General features: G+C 32.7%; 1 pseudogene; it reads left to right on the top strand.

Moving 5' to 3' along the window:
• Nucleotides 1-9968: 9968 nt before the first annotated feature.
• LOC120126484 lies at nucleotides 9969-10616 on the top strand (annotated as a pseudogene).
• The last annotated feature ends 7072 nt before the right edge of the window (nucleotides 10617-17688 follow it).

A 17688-nucleotide genomic window follows, 5' to 3' on the forward strand; every position in this document is an offset into this window, starting at 1 on the left:
GGCATTCGATCTTTATTTAATTAGACTTGAAAGTATTATGCTCTTATTTGACTTCTTTTAAAAAAAGTTAAACCCTTATCTGAATAGATGTAGAGAAGTTAGGCCCTTGTTCAAATGTTTTAAAATGTTAAATCCTTCTATGAGCAACCCCTAAAAGATTAGGCCCTTATTTAAGTATTTAGTCTAATTTTAACATTATCACATCGCTAAGTACTATTTTATTTTAACTTAAAATGTCTCTGTTTTACCTAACTTTTCTTACAATTTGAGTTGGGAACTATGCTTCCGTTTTATAATTAATAATGAACACTTATATTTCCTGCTAAAAATATATTAGTTTTGTAGGTAAATTTGTAAGATCTATAGGTCAATTCAGGCAACGAAAAATATTCTCCCTAAATGTCAACAACAATATCTCATTTGTCTACACACCATTTTATATTAGAAGGTTAACCATGCAGCAAGTGGAATGTTGAGATTCATGGCGTTCATGTCCTAACCTCCCCTCTATTTAGGTTATTCGAAAAACATGAATTTTATGATTTAGGTGATCCGCCCAAATTAGTGCCCTTTGAATTATAATAAAATCATACATTGGCATTTATACAACTTTGTTTATAGGATGACACACGGATTTTACAATTTAGAAAAACAAATGGTTCGTAAGTTCGTCAAATAAAATATTTGACAAATCCATATATAGTTACAGATTCGAAAATATTTTTTAGAGTGAACACATACATATATATTAATATTAAATATTTTTATATAAGATAAATACAAACAAAATTTTAAAATAGATACCATCAATAATATACACTATCATTATTATAAAGAAATTAGGTTTTCATATCCATTTACTTCCACCAGCATTCACATATAAAATAAAAACTAGTTTAGTTGGTAAAGAAATGAAGCTCATTCTTTGTCAATCAAAATTTTATTTTTTGTAATCGGCACTCCAAAACTCAAGTCATACATAAAAGGTACTGCCTTCGTCCCACTGAAAATGTCTTTTATTAACTTTTTAAAAGTCAAAATATTAAGATAAAGTATGCAACAATATTCATGAATCTTCGTTTTGATCTCAAGTTTTGACTTTTTAGAAGGAATTGAAGACGGATTGAGTCGTCAGCATTACTTAGGTGCAATTTCTACCCGTAAATTTAAATCGTTGGAGAGAATCTCGTAAGAGATAATTACTTCGGTGTAAGATTAATTCGATTAATATACTTGGGGCCAATTTGATATAGCTTATTGAAAATTAATTTTTAAAAACGCTGTAAAAATAAACTTTTAAAATTTTGTAAAAAAATTGTAGTTTAAAAATGTTTGACATTGTTATTAAAAAAATAAGTTTGAAAAGATAAAATATCAATTATATACATTATGTTGTAAATTAAAAATATAGCATTTATATTATATTTACACTTATATATGAATCATATCAATTTAAACTATAATAAATTCAAATAATTATTATTATATATGAATTATATCAACTTAAACTATAAATATATAATTATAATAAAAATATATTTTGTATAACTCACTATTAATATTTTGATATATAAATCATAATTTTTTATTTTTAAATAATTAAATAAATTATTAAAAGTAATAAATTATTTTTAAGGATGTTTGTATTAAATTATTAAAATAAAATGTAAATACACAATTGAGTTAAGCTGTGCATTAGGAATGGTAAATTATAATTTTCTTCCAAACGTAAAGTTGAAAATGAAAAAAATTAGAAATCCTAACTTTTACGGTTGGTTTGAAACCACCTGTTTCATTCCAATTATTTTTTTATCCGTTTGACATTAATTTGTTATCAAAACGGATGTTTTAGCTAAAAGTACGTTTACAAAGCTTTATCGAACGTGCCCAGAACGAAAAGATAAAATATTTCTATGATAAAGAAGTTTAATTTTTTTTAATTATAAACTTTTGATTTTAATATTTTTAAATTTCTTTTTTTAAATAAACTTTCAATTATTTTATAAAATTCTAACAATTTTAAAAGTTTTTATTTTCAGTTAAATTATTTTTAAACATTTGTAATGATTTTATGAATTGAGATATATATAAAATCAATCTTTCATAAAGTAATTATAATAGTAGGAATATATATTACCCATACAATCTCTACAAATTTAATCAGTGTCTGAAAGAGATCAAATCTCATTAATTAGTAATTAATAAAGTCTTCTGTTAGGGTAACTAACATTGCTACCTTAACTTTACCTATCTTTCTTTTGGGTTAGTAGAAACTCACTAACCATGAAAGACTTTTTGAGACTACCAAACTAAAACATTCAAGTCCAAAGATGGAGAAAAATTATGGCAATTAAGAAATCTAAACACATTTGGATAATTTATCTTCATAACGTATATAGGAATGACCATTTTATAATTAATGTCAAAACCCAAATTCCAAAGCTTTCGTCATTTAGAGTTCAAAATGTATACTAATCCGTGCCTTCTTCCCACCCACCCACCACCACCCAACAAAACAAAAACAACTAATCATTATTGTGACACGTCTTGCTGCTTTATCATCCCAAAACAGTTTAAAGATTTGAGTAAATTATACATTTAGTACTTAAACTATCAGTTTTGATCTATTTTAGTACCTAAACTTTCAAAATTTTCAAAATCATATATAAAGTTTAGTTTTTATCATTTTAGTACCCGTTCAAAATTAAACGTTAGAATTTGATTTTTTTTTTAAAGTTTAGTACTAAAACGGATTAAAATTGATAGTTTAGGTATTAAACGTTTTAAGTTTTTAACAGTGGGGTATTAAATTAAAACAAAAACTAAACGTTTGGTATGATTCTAAAAAAATTGAAATTTTAAGTATTAAAACAGATCGAAATTAATAGTTTAGTTACTAAAGGTGTAAGTTTCCCTAAAAATTTATTAAAGAAGGACGAACAAAAAAATTTATGATGATAGACTAATTTTAAAAATTTTACAAGCATGACGAAAACATATTATCAATTGAAAACATATTATCTAAAATATATACTAATTTAGAATTTTTAAGAGGACGACTGCCCTCACCTGCTCCTTTAGTTCATCCCTGTCAGTACTTTTTTTATAGATCTAGGGTGAATACAAGGTATTATATTTTAAAAGATTCTCAACCATTTGATAATAAACATTCATACCACTACATAAGCGGAGCTCGAATCCATGTTATTGGATATTAAGCAATTGAAATTGCGATCGTCGTACGCATGTTTAAGTAACGCAATTTGAGCAATCCATCTGACAACACACTTTCATACTGATGGCCGATAAAACAGCATGGTTCATGTCCATAATCTGCAGATACGAATTAATGTGTGTGAAAGTAAACATAGATATGGAGCATGGCCTCCTTTATGAATGTTAATAGTCAATTTGAATCCTAATAGAATTTTATTGGATAGACATTATTTGATAATTAAGTGTATACTTAGACATCACAATAAAATTATATAAAAATGCTCATCAATATTCGTTATTATATATATATAGGTCCAAACTCCAAACAAGATGTTGTTTATTTGTTTTTTTGGCCCAATACGGTGCCCGCCGTATTTATTTGGCCCAATAGGGAAACCCATAGTTTATTTGACCCAATGAGATATTATTTTTATATTGCATGCCTAATATTTTAATATTTCTTAAGAAACTCGTCACCTCGAGGTGACGAGTTATATTAATAATATTATTTTTCATATTATTATGTGAATTTTTTTTTTTTAAATGCGTTGGAATTAGTCACATTTAGTTGACGAAATTGTTATGGGTTTAAAATGTATAGCCATTTAGATTTGAAAAATAGTTGTTGGTAGCGGTTGGAACTTGTCACATCGATGTGACAAATTCCAATGTTCATTTTCTCAAATTTTAACTATAAATAGGAGTTGGGTTATTTGATAGAGTTATAGGAGAACCAAAACATGCATTTGTGGAAAGAATATTTCAGACAATTTTTAAAATATCATCTTTGGTCTGATTAATCTGATATTGATGATTCGAATTCAAGCTCATCTTTAATGAGGAGTAGGTGAAAGAATCAATAAAGTCTATTCTTGATCAACACAAGGAGTTGAAAAAGGAGTAGGAGGAGAATAAGAAGAATGAAGAGTTAGCAAGACGACGGAGTAAACGACTCATCGAAAGAAATGAGAATAAGAAAAATAATGTAAAAATTAAGAGGATCAAGAAGAGGAAAAGTTGTATATTTTTTGAAAAAAAATGTTTTAAATAAATGTATGAATTTTACTTTAGTTAAACGTTCTAGTTTGCAATTATATATGAAACGTAAAAAAAATGAGAAATTATTATTGATATTGGTTAATTTTTTAAAATTGGTACAACATGGGAATATGGTTACAAAGGATTTATCGTCCTGTTCGATATCTTGGGATATGTAAACATGCTTCCTGTTGTGCCCTTCACCTCTGCAGTGGCCACATAGCTTTGGCAGACCTTGCTCTATTTGAGGGTCATCAATATCCCTCAACTTTCTTCGTAATTACGGATTGGGCAACCATTCTTCAGAGATAGTAAGTGACCAATATCTATCGTTCGGGAGATACCTAAACTCACAAATATATATGTTGTGCATAGTATGCAAGCTATAACAATCATCAGTGTAAATGTATGTGTCTACATTCACATGCATACATGCAGCAATGCGTGAGCGCATGGGTATCTGAAGGCTTGAAATCAACCACAATCACACCATCTTCTATTTACATTCACAGTATAGATGGAAAAAGTCCCACCCTCATGTGGTCGAACAAGTGCTTAGATAATATAATCGAATTCCAGTATGGTGAAATTACGAACATACATTGATGTTGTAAGAGTTTGATTTTTGTTTATTGCTTTCTCCAGATCTGGAGTCCAATTTCCACCTTAGTTAAGCATTGTCTCTACCTGGGCACCTTTGTTTGCCCAAACTTTACCCAATCAGAAATATGTCTCCCGAACAATACTTTCCACAAGAAGATGTATAGCTCATTTTAGCACTGAATTGATATATTCATCAAGATTGGTTGTCATATGACCGTAACATCGACCTTGATTATCATATGACTGTTGATAACCCTGTGAAATGGCTATATTTTATGCCTTTTTACTTAGGTTATTGTTTGTTCTAAAGCTCATGTCATAGCATTTAGAGTGCATTTAGGTCATATAGTTGCATTTGGTGGTAAAGTCTTGATGCAACACAAATTTATTGAAAATTGATGTTGCTGAGAGAAAGGTCTTGCTTTTATGGTATTGTGCAGGCGGATGAAAGCTTAAGGAGAAGATGTGACCGCTGTAGCATGCTGGAGAAATTGTTGTTGTAGTAATGTGGAAAAGAAGAAAAGAAAGATTTGCTGCAACAAAAGATGGATAATAGATATGGAGAAGAGAAGAAAAAATAGCAAAAATATCTTTGCCAAGTTGTCCAGCCACATGTGATTCACCACCCCTGCTACAAAATTTGGGACTACCTGCCACAATAACTGCCCATTCACGTGAGAAGGGTGTCACATAGGGTACAAAGGGAATTTTGGGCCCAAAACTCTATAAATATTCCCTCTGTAAATACCAAGGTACCCTATATTTTTAAGAGAGCATTTTGGGAGATGACCTAAGAGAGAGGCAGCTGCGCATTTCCATTTTCTTCTTCCTTTTTCATCCCCTTTTCATGGTTTTCTCCATAGCCGAGCTTGAAGGAGATAGCAACTAGACCCCAAGAGAGGCTAGCTTGCTAGCATGCATGGAGGTGGAGTTAGGTCACAATAGCAGTTCATTTGGGAGTTTTTCTTCTCCTTGTGCTTTATTTTCTATCTATTTGGGCTTGAACTAAAGTTGAATATTTTTTGATGAACTTAGCCACACCATGTATTACCTTATTTGGTATTGGATTTGTGTTGGATTATTTTATTTTATGTTAATGGAATGGTTTGATGTTTCTATGTTTAAATGATGTTTTTCTCACTGTTTTTATCATTTATGCACTATATCATTGTAGGAGCTTTTGAGAGATTATCGTTTGTTGTAGCGTAATATGCTTAGTCTTGCAAGAGCTTTTGAAAGATTGTCATTTTCTAAGTATAGGTACCTAGAATCGAGAGAGCTAGTTAGATCTACGTGAGCAAGCGAGCCAAACCGGGATTGGGAGTTCTAACCCACCTTAGAGATAATGAGAGGGTTTTATTCGACTAAAAGGGATAGTACTTTGTCGATAGGCTAGTGTTGCAGTTCACATTAAGAGGTATTGTCGTAGCATTAGTTTTATCAGGTTCCTTGCTTGAGAGAGTTTATGAGCATTTTCAGAAAATCCTGTCGGGCAACATACTCATAGAAGCAGAGATCATCCTTAGCATAGAATATTTTTGCCATAGCAAATCCATACCATTTATCTATAGAAGGGCTCAATTGTGTGAGGTTGTCAGTCTTATCTCATTTCCTATAGTTCAAATTATTTTATTGCTTTAGCATACTTTTACGTTTTACTTAAATTCTTGCCTCAGTACACTTTTACAATTTCATCAATTTTTGTCGTAGCAATTTCACTCCACTTTAGTCCATTCTTACCACAACATTCCATCACCATTTATGCATACCATCTGCCACAGCTATACTTTCATTTCTTTATACCATTATATATATATATAGTTAGTTAGTTTTAGATTTAGTTCATGACAACCCTTATTTGCTATAACTTGCTTTTAAAATATCTCAAATCCCTGTGGAGACGATACTCACTCACTATTTTATTACTTGCATCGATTGTGTATACTTGCACAGAATTGTGTGCCACAACACAATATACTTACACACGATCACGTGTGCCCATTTTTCCCGATGTATCTCAGTTGCAAAGTTATACACCTCTTTTTCATACTTTTTCAAATTTTCCAATCTTGCACGAAAGGTCGGTTGTAATAATGTGTAGCCTGAAAAGATAGTTAGGTGTAAGTATAATAATTATAAACGAAGACAAAAAATGAAGGTTAAAACTGAATAAGTTACCCATGCTGATAATCTCTTTCTTTATCTTCTTATTCTTGAACCTCGTCATAGCATTTGAAGCAATATGACGTATGCAATACATAGGAAATGCATGCGGAGGCGACCACCTACTTTTCGGTCTATCAATCATGGCCAACAACCCATGTGAACGATATGAGCTCATACAAAACCCTCTTGAGTGACAACATGGGAGCGCAAGTTTGACATAAAGAAATTCCACGTTTTCTCGGACTCATCTTTAACAATGGCAAATGTAATGGGCAGATGTTTCTGTCACCATCTTGTGCAACAGCTATCATAAGGACATGTTTGTATATGCCTTACATAAAAGTGTCATCCACTTGAACCATCTAAGCCTTCAATTTGGGACTTGAAAGCCTAGAACAAGCCTCTGAAAACTCTCTAACACACTGAATCTTGAGGTAGTAGTTCGGGTCAACTCAAGACCCATATTTGGAGACCAAAAGACTATTAAAAATAGTTAGACCAAGTTTAGTGATAGTGGGCTTGAGCTGGGCCCAATAAGTTAAGTGATGAGAATGATTTTAAATTGAGTTAAGAGAAGAGGGAGAAAAAGTGCAATTTACACGTTGCTTATTTCAAAAGCTGAAAACCCCTTTCTATTATATGTTTTACGTGAACCACTCCTCTAAATACTCACATGTGTATAAGTTTACTTCTAATTGATGTCTTCTTGTATCCCGAAGCAATTAATGTGGCTATTTATTTGCATACATTTCTATTTTATTGGGAAATTATAAAATTTGTCACTTTTGTTTGATTTTTATAATTTTTTCTCACTGAATTTAAGAAATATAATATTTGGTCCCTTTTGTTTCATTTTAATTAAGATGTGGTCATTGAAGGTTAACAGCTAAACCTTTAACCGTTTGTTGATGTGACGCGATAAATATATAAATTAAAATTACATCATTTTCACGTAGATAATACGTAGATTAAGTTTTGGTCACTCTCCTTTCATATTTGTAAACTTTTGCTCACCAAATTCAAAAAACATAAGTTTTGGTCACTTATGTTATTATTTTATTAAATTTTGGTCACTTGAACATTAAATGTCATTAGTTTGATGACGTGGCCCATTAATAAAATGGTTTAATTTTTATTTTAAGCCCTAAACTTTAGACAAAATATTGATTATGGGTATTTTTATAAATTTAAATTAGTTTAGGGATCATATTAGGTTTAGGTTTTAGGGTTGTAAGGAAAAATACAAAAATAAATAATGAAAATTATGAAAAATACAGAGAATTCTCCGTTAAATCTCTGAAAAGTTTCATCACCACGGCGATGCGACCGCCTCCAGCCGAGAAAACTAGAGCTTCTTCAATGGCAACGTTATTAACGACACAATATCAGGTTTCCATCTCTGACGCGTTGTTGACCAACGAAATCCTCGTGATCTGAAGATCGTCGAGAACATTTTGTCACATCCGAACGTGATCGACCTCCACAACATTTACGAAGATTAAAACGACGATCACTTATTACTAGAGCATTTCTCCTGGAGTGAGTTGTTTGATCAGATCGTCATGGAAATTAGGTACTTGAAGCTCGACACGGTGGCACTGGTGCGACAGATCGCAATGGCTATAGATGTTAGCGGTGATTCAAAAGGAGAACATTGTATGTAGGGATCTTGAATCGAAAAATTGCTTGTTCTTGAGAAAAAATAAAGATTCGTTGTTGAAGATCATTGATTTTGGATTGAGTTCAGTGAATGAATTCATGGATCCAATTATCGGGTTGTTTGGATCCATTTATTATGTTTCACCGGAGGCGTTTTCTGAAAGGAAAATCACCACGAAGAGTTATATATAGTTATCAGTTTATTTGGATCCATTGATTTGTTTTCTTGTTCCTTGTTTGATTTGGAATTCTACAGTCTCAATCTTTGGAAATTGAATTTTTGTTTGTATAATGAGATTACTCAGCTTCATTTTATCTCTAAAGGCCTACCAATTCATTTTTCTCTAAACTTGTGGTATTATTATTTGTTATTGGAAGCTGGAAATCTTGCATTATTCTTGAAATATAGCATGAGTCCTTGAAAGAAGGCAAATGGAGCAATGAAGCAGAGATGTCTGAAGAAAGAAGAGGGAGAAGATGAACAACAATGAGGATGAGAAGAAAACCTATTAAAATTTGGAAAAATTGAAATGTTGTTCCTAAACTAATTTTAATTTACAACAAACCCATAATCAATATGTTGTCTAAAGTGTAGGTTTGAAATAAAAATTAAACCATTTTATTAATGGGTCACATAATCAAACAAACGACATTCACCGTCCAAGTGACCAAAACCTAATAAAACAATAATGTAAGTGACCAAAACATAATAAAACAATAACGTAAGTGACTAAAACTTATATTTTTTTTGAATTTTATGTGAAAAAGTGTACAAATATGAAAGGGGAGTGACCAAAACTTAATCCGCATATTATCTACGTGGAAATAATGTAATTTTAATTTTATATATTTATTGTACCACATCAAAAACCCGTTAAAGGTTTAACGACCGTTAATGTTCAATGATCACATCTTAAGTGACCAAATATTATATTTTTTGACTTCAACGAAGAAAAATTTATAAAACTCAAATGAAAGTGACTAATTATATAATTTACCTAATATTCTCGAATTCCTCTCCATTTCTCGCTCTTTCTCCTACCATAAATAAAAATGCAAAACAATAAATTACACAATTAATTATAAAAAAAGGTAATCAATGGGTTAATTTATTTCTTTTTTAAATTGAAATTTAATTAGTTTCACATTAATAACCCTAATTATGAGCTTTCAATTTTTTTCAGTTTTTATATTTACAAAGTAAGTGTAATATTTCCTTTCAAATCTTATAAATGGCTCATACATCTCTATAGTGATTGTTATATAAAAAAATGAAAAGAAAAGATATTAAAAAAAACCATTTCGACACTGACTTCCTTTTTCTCAAGAAACCTCTCTGGCTATGGCTGCCGATGTTAGCTATTTACATAGAGTTTTAAGCTGGTACAAGGATGATCGCATGACGAGGAATGCATCCGGTGAGCAAAATCAACGGTTTTGATCACTAGGGACTTGCTTGGAGTCGGAGGCCGTGGTGGTGGCGCAGGCGGTTGCTCGGCCTTGATCAATATGAAAAATGATATATTAGAAGAACTTAACCTTGATGTTCAAGTCCCTAATGGATGGGAAAAGCGCCTAGACTTGAAGGTATGTTGATAATTCTCATCTATGAATAAATGAGTTATTTTCCTTGTTTTTTTCTTTAGTTTCTTTGATGCATTAATTTATTTTGTTATTAATGGTTGCAGTCTAGTAAGGTGTACTTGCAAAGCTGCAATTCATCAAATTCTTCACAATCATCTGATGGAACCAAACACCAAATCAATCAAACAATGCCAAAGCTTCAAGATTTGAACTTCCCACCTTCTAAAACTTTTATAAACCTTTTCAACGACACTAACCTAGAACTGAAACTAGTCTCATCGTCCTCCACCACTTATCAGAGCGTGTGCACTCTCGACAAAGTAAAATTCGCTCGAAAGGCAGGGCTGTGACTAGGTTTTCGGGTGCCTGTACAAATTCTTATAAAGGAGCCCCTATTTTCTGATATATTCGATTTCGGGTAATAATAGTGGCGTTTTATGACAAACGCCGCAATAAATCCATCTATAGTTGTGTTTTTTCAATAAAACCGCAACAATAGTGATGTTTTTTTGAAAAAACGCCGCAATAGTCCATCTATAGTGGCGTTTATTGAAAAACGCCACTATAGATATACTTTTTTAGAGGTCTCGTCGTCGCGCAGTTCACACCGCCCCAGCCACGGCACTGTCGAAATGGTGGAGAAACATTCGATCAAAAGGCGATCACCATCATCCTCCTCGTCATCGTTGTGGAAGTCATCCTTGTTGTCGCCTTCTTATTCTTCGCCTCCAATCAAAGGTTCGCGAGACACCGGTGGGGATCAAGAGAGGTTGTTTGCCTCGCCGGTTGCGGCCGATTGCCCCGGGTGCTTATCGTATGTTATGATAATGAAACTTAACCCTAGATGTCCTACGTGCAATACCCTTGTTCAATTGCCAGCTTCTAAGAAGCCTTGCATTTATCTCAATATATCCATTTGAGGCGGGGGGGAATTCAAGTTATTCTAGCTTTGATATCCAATGCATTTACTATAATTTTGTAAATAAGGTAGATGTATTAGAATTTAATTATTAGTAGAAAATTGAGCGTATGTATATTGGAAAAGGATGGCAAAGATCAGAAAGACTCAAGTTAATGTAGGCATATATATGATAAGAAAAAGGATAGTGACGTACCAATAAAATAAAACAAAATGCAATATTGTTGTCATATAAATGTGTGAAAACTGCATTCACCTAAACTTTGTCAAACAATGAGCTTTATTATGGTTGCTGCATGAAAGCTAATTACTAACCAGTTCATTAATATACCTAACCATAATAAATGGTAATTTAATTGCATCATGGCATTTAATGTCTTTCTACCTACCATCGTTTGATTTTAGCTCCCAATACCAATCCCTATATTTTCTTCCAATAAAACCAACTCTAGTTGGCCTAATTAATTATATAATTCTATATTTTCCCTAACATTTTATATTTTAAATTAAAGTAAATATTAAAATTATTTTTGGATGAAGTAAACAAATGATCTCTGTATTACTTATATATATATATATATATAAAAGATACTAAAATTTATTCAGCAGCCAACAAAGCTTCCTGGGCAACAATGGCTTCTAACTTCGGTGACACCGCAGTGAAAAGGAACTCGCCTAAGGGTTGGCCACGACTACATAAAACTACTTTGTTGAATTCATCGACTATTAAAAATTACAAAATAATCAATCAACTATTCATATACTCTAAACATATCCTTTTTCGTTAATGTATTAACGGTCGTCTAAATTGGACATTAACATGTTAACTTGGATATGATAAAATTTATTTTGTATAGTCGTTTGAAATTTTGGAATAAGATTTTATCATATCTTGGTCATTAGGTTCATATCCAACTCACAAGATCATTACTTTTTTTAATAGAAAATGACGAGTTTGAAATATATGAATAATCGGATGATCATTTTATAACTTTTAATAGTTTAAGGATTTAACAAAACATTGCCTTATAGTCAAATGATCATTTTATAATTTTTTAATAGTCAAAAGATTGAACAAAACATGACATTGTAATTGAGAGACCATTTGTATAATTTACCCTTAATTTTTAAGTTTAATTGTTTTAAAATTAAAGGAATGGTAAAAGAGTAAAGGGTTGAGATCAGGGATGACTGAGGGAGGTGTTGGGGTCGTCACGTAGAATTTTTTAATTTTTTTATATTTTATTTATTTTTTTATTTTTTATTAATTATTTAATTTTGCATTCTTAAAATTTTATAACTCTATACCTCTTAAATTTTTTATATAACTTTTTAATTTATATCTGTTAACATAAATTTTCGCGTTCATCCTAGACAGGACCATAACAGTATGCAGCTTGATGAAGCAAATTCCTGGCTGATCAAGGAATTAGTAGAGTTATTGTTTCGTTGTGTTCAAACATTAAATATAGCCACTTTTAGAACAATTTCCCGACTAGATTGGCTTAAAGGTTGAGCTTCACAATATATATAAATTTATGTCTTGGATATTATTTGCTAAGGAGCTCCATCCTCATCATTACCGTCAGCTGGCTGTTAAAATTTAGAATAAGTTATTTATTTGGTCACATATAATTATTGTTTAGTTATGTTTTGATAATATAATTATTAGTTTTTAAAGCCATATTTAACATTAATTTTTTTTGTTTTAATATTCGTCATTAAAAAATTGATGGTGGTACTGACGTGACATTATCTTATGATGACATGTTAGCATCACCGTTAATATTTTAAAAATGGGTAACTAAAACAGAATCCAAACGTAACTTTATGTATGATTTTGAAAGAAATAATAATTGAGTGATAATATTAAAACTAAGTAATAGCTGGATGATCAAATAAACAGTTTACCCTAAACTTTACTTATATATATATAATTAAGATAATTTTGCTGATTAAAAATAAATTAAAAGATTTCATTATTTCAAGCACTCGTAATACTAGGATGCAAATTATCATAAACGAGTTATTGAGATGAAACAATTAATGTATAAAGGATTAAAGAATTTTAGATGTTAATTTAAATTATAAAGTATGTTTTGTTTTTAGAGTTTGTAATACTGTGACACATATTTTGTTAAGTGAGTTGTCCTATATTCTGAAAATACTTTATATTTTGACTTGGTTTGTCTCGAGATTATTACGTCTATTGTATTCAATTCTTCTTCTTCTCAAAATGCAATGTCCTAAGGCATTTTTCTCGAAAAATCACCTTTAACATTTAATATTCCCGATCAGGCACCATTCAGACTATATTTCTCGATCTAACACCATTTGTAAAAAGGCGCGCCCCCTGAAGCTGTACGCTGATTTGGTGCCACGTGGGGTAAGGCGCGCCCCTGAGGCGCGCCTTATGCTGACATGGGATACACGTGTATAAAGCGCGGCCTCTGGGGCGCGCCTTAGGCCATGTAGGAGTATAGCGCGGGGTAGGGGCCGCGCATTACCTTTAATTCTGACACAATTATATTAGGTGCAGACCAGGGGCCGCGTCTTAGCTTTATCTGATATAATTATGTAAGGCGCGGTGCAGGTACAGCGTCTTGTAGCTTTTCCCGGCTATAAATATCCTTTCCCCCGGTAACTCCTCACATTTCTTCTCAACAGAAAAAAAAATTAATACAACAATCCGACAATCTTCTCATATTTGATTCAGAAGTTCGTGCGATTTTTCGTTATAAGGTAATTTTGTGATAATTTTTTTATTATATTTATTGTTTATTATGATTATTTGAAAAAATATTATACTAATTGTTGTCAATTAATTTCTGTGTTTGTAAAATTAGAAAGTGGGAGAATACGTCGAAATAGTTTTGTGGTACAGATAATAATATAAAATTATATTATTTAAATTATTTACGTTTATGTGTAAAAATTTTATTGTGTTATATTTTTGTTCATATATTATTTATTTAATCAGGTTTGTTTTAGTTGTTTTATTTTTGCATATATAATATTGTCGCACCTTTAAACTCAAAGAATGACGCGACTTTCAGATATTGTTTATTATGATGGTGAAATTCGAAAAGATGAAACCGGCGTTGTTTTCGTATCAAATGAGTGTGTTAAAATATCATTCAAGAGAAACATAACTCTTGAGGAGTTGATAACGAAGATTTCGAGGAAGATCCATGTTGGAAGTAGTAGAAGAATGTCGTCGTTGCAGTACAGATTTCCAACATCGTTGTTGCCATTAACTTATACAGCGTTCAAACTTTTGAACAATGATGATGTGGAAATGATGGTTGAAGCTCAAAGTAATTATTCAGACACCGATATTGAGATGTATGCAAATTTTGTTTAAGTGCGTGCTGTTCAGGGTCAATCATTAAGCTCCCATTATGGGCTCGCTGAACAAGTTGATCAAGTTGACAGCCCGACGACAGTAATATGCAATGATTTTAATGCCATAATGGGGAGACATTCATCGCAACTCCTTACGATATGAACCAAGGTGGGTCGACGAACAATATGTATGGCAACATCGCATCCAGTTCAAGGGGAAGGCATTCATCTGCAAATCCCTTTGACCTTAATATGGAGATGCCATCACCGCAACAATCTGTGCAGTTTCCATTTGACACGATGGCTTCAAGTTCCAGGGGGAGACATTCGACTGCGAGATTTTTCGATCTCAATATCGATATGCCTTCCAGTTCAAGGGGAAGGCGTGCAAGTAGTAGGTTCTTCGACCTAAATGTGGAGAGCATGGAGGAACCATCATCTCCACCAGAATAACCGCTTCGTGAGCCTGGTGCGGATGGTGCTGAGACTGGACTATTCATTCACCCATAATCACCGCAATTCAACTTCGATGATGATGATGATGATGATGTAGATGAAGTTCCAGGAAATGTGTCACAAATTGACCCTTCAACACACATGTATGAAGCTGATTATGGTGCAATGTACGGGCCAGAATTTGTGGATATGTCTCATCTCGGTGACTATAGATATTACTCATCAATAAATAATGGTGAGTTATCTTTAGGCATGGAGTTTTCAAGCAAAGAAGAAGCGGAAAATATCAGTAATTATGTTCAGTCCAGAGTCGACCGCTCCACGCCCGAAAAATATGTATGTTATTGTGTCTGACGCGAAAACGGATACAATTGGATGGTTCGTGTATCGAAGATGAAGAGGAAAAACAACAGATGGGAGCTAACAGTATACAACGGTCCTCACACATATTGTGCTGGAGGGGTCAACCAAGATCATCCCAGCTTGGACTCTGAAGTGATATGCCAAGCCATCATGCCCATGGTAAAAACAAGCTCTCATATAGTTGTTGCAGTGTTGATTTCAGCTATACAATCGCAGTATGGGTACACTGTCTCCTATAAAAAAGCTTGGTTGGCAAAACAAAATGACATTGTCAAACTTCATGGCGAATAGGATGCATCTTACAATGAACTTCCAACTGGTGCGGACGTTGAATCCTGGGACAATTGTGGACTTCGAAACCCTCCTATGCATACCATAATGATCGAGTTCTCCGCGATCAATGCCAATTCTACCAGGTTTTTTGGACTTACCCAAAGTGCATTAATGTTGTCAAATACTGCAAGCATGTGTTCCAAATTGACGAGACTTTCTTGTATGGAAAATACAAGCAATTTTATTATTGGCAGTTGTCCAAGATTGCAATCGCAATATTCTTCCAGTTGCTTTTGCTCTTGTCGAATGAGAAGATACAGATTCATGGGGTTTTTTCCTCTGAAATTTACGTGTACATGTTATCACGAGGGAAAAAATATGTGTCATTTCATATCGCGGAGCTAGGATCAAAGCAGCAATGGAGTCTTTGGGTCCAATATGGCAACACCCTTTGTCCAACATAGGTATTGTCTCTGACACATTGCTGTGAACTACCATGGAAGATACAAGAAGAATGATGAGCGCCAATTACTTGTGCGCATGGGTAAGTGAATTTGATGTAGTTTGTTTTCTTTCGAACCTTTTGATCAGGTTAGTAAGTTATACATTTTTTGATCAGGTTACGAACAACTTCCTCGAACGATTGAATCAATGTTCAAGATTTGCGGGAAAAGAACAAGGAATGATACGATTACATCAGCCTCATCGATAAAGAAATGTGGACGAACGCATATGATGGTGGATATCGATATGGACACATGACGACCAACTTGGTAGAGGCAATCAATTCAACCTTAAAGGGTGCACGTCACTTACCTATAGCGGCTTTGGTAAAGACTACATATTTTCGTTTATGGGCGCTTTTTGCGAAGCTCGGGGGACAAGCTCAAACCTGGATGCAAGGCGGTCATGTCTATCACCCTAGATTAGTTGGAGATCTACAAAAAAATTATTGCATCAAATGGAATGTCTGTAACAAGTTTCTCTAGAAGGCATGAAATGTTTCATGTCACAGAGTTACCGCGACCTCTTCAAGGGATTGAAGCTGTGTCGTTAAGAGTAAATCTAAGGGAAATAACGTGTGACTGCGGGTTTTTTTAAGCTCTGAAGTATCCATGCTCTCATGTGATAGCAACTTGCTCGCATACACGTCAAGACTATAACCATTTTGTGGATCTCGTATACCTACTATATGAAGTTTTTAAGGTATACGAATTTGAGTTCCCCCCATAGGTAATGACAAAGACCCTTATGAGGTTCAAGATTAGCTTCTGATTGTACCAAATATGAGTTTATTGAGGGAGCGTGGTTGTCTAAAATCCAATCAAATTCATTGCGATATAGATATTCGAGAAAGATCTAGAAAAGACAGAAGATGTGGGCATTGTAGAAACCCAGGATACACTATAAAAACATGACCACTTCTGTTGTCATCAAGTAACAATTGATGAGGAAATGATGTAGTTGTTTATCAAATAATAATTATTGTACTTTAATTTGCATTTACTTCAAGTTAATGTTATTCGATAACCGCTGATGAAGATTAAAAAACGATACAATTATACGAGATAACTTATATTAACGATACAATAAGTATTAAATGGAAAATGATAACCAAATTACAATAACTAATATTAAATAGTAATAAACAAAATTAAGAAAAATAAATTAACAAAAAGTCCAACAAATTTAACAAAATAAATTAAAATAAATCCAACCATATTAACGAATTAAAGTAAGTATTAAATGATAAATAAAAAAATTACAATAAAAAGTCCAATGAAAAACTACAATAAAAAGTACTAAATATAAATATAATAAAAAAACAAAATATATCGATGCCTGCGACGCGAATGTATTCTGCATGGCGGTGGTTGTTGGTCTTGAGGAGGATTTCTTCATATCACTGGTTGTGACTCCTCTCTATCATCATCATCACCATCATCATTATCATCGTGTCCTCCTCGTCCTCGTCCTGAGCAGCTAAATTTTATTGACGAGGAATGATGATGAAGCACCTCCATAGAATAAGGACTTTGGAGGTGTATGACTGACTATCCCACCGG

The sequence above is a fragment of the Hibiscus syriacus genome, unplaced genomic scaffold (assembly GCF_006381635.1).
Source record: "Hibiscus syriacus cultivar Baekdansim isolate YM2019G1 unplaced genomic scaffold, ASM638163v2 tig00110458_pilon, whole genome shotgun sequence".
Lineage (NCBI taxonomy): Eukaryota > Viridiplantae > Streptophyta > Magnoliopsida > Malvales > Malvaceae > Hibiscus > Hibiscus syriacus.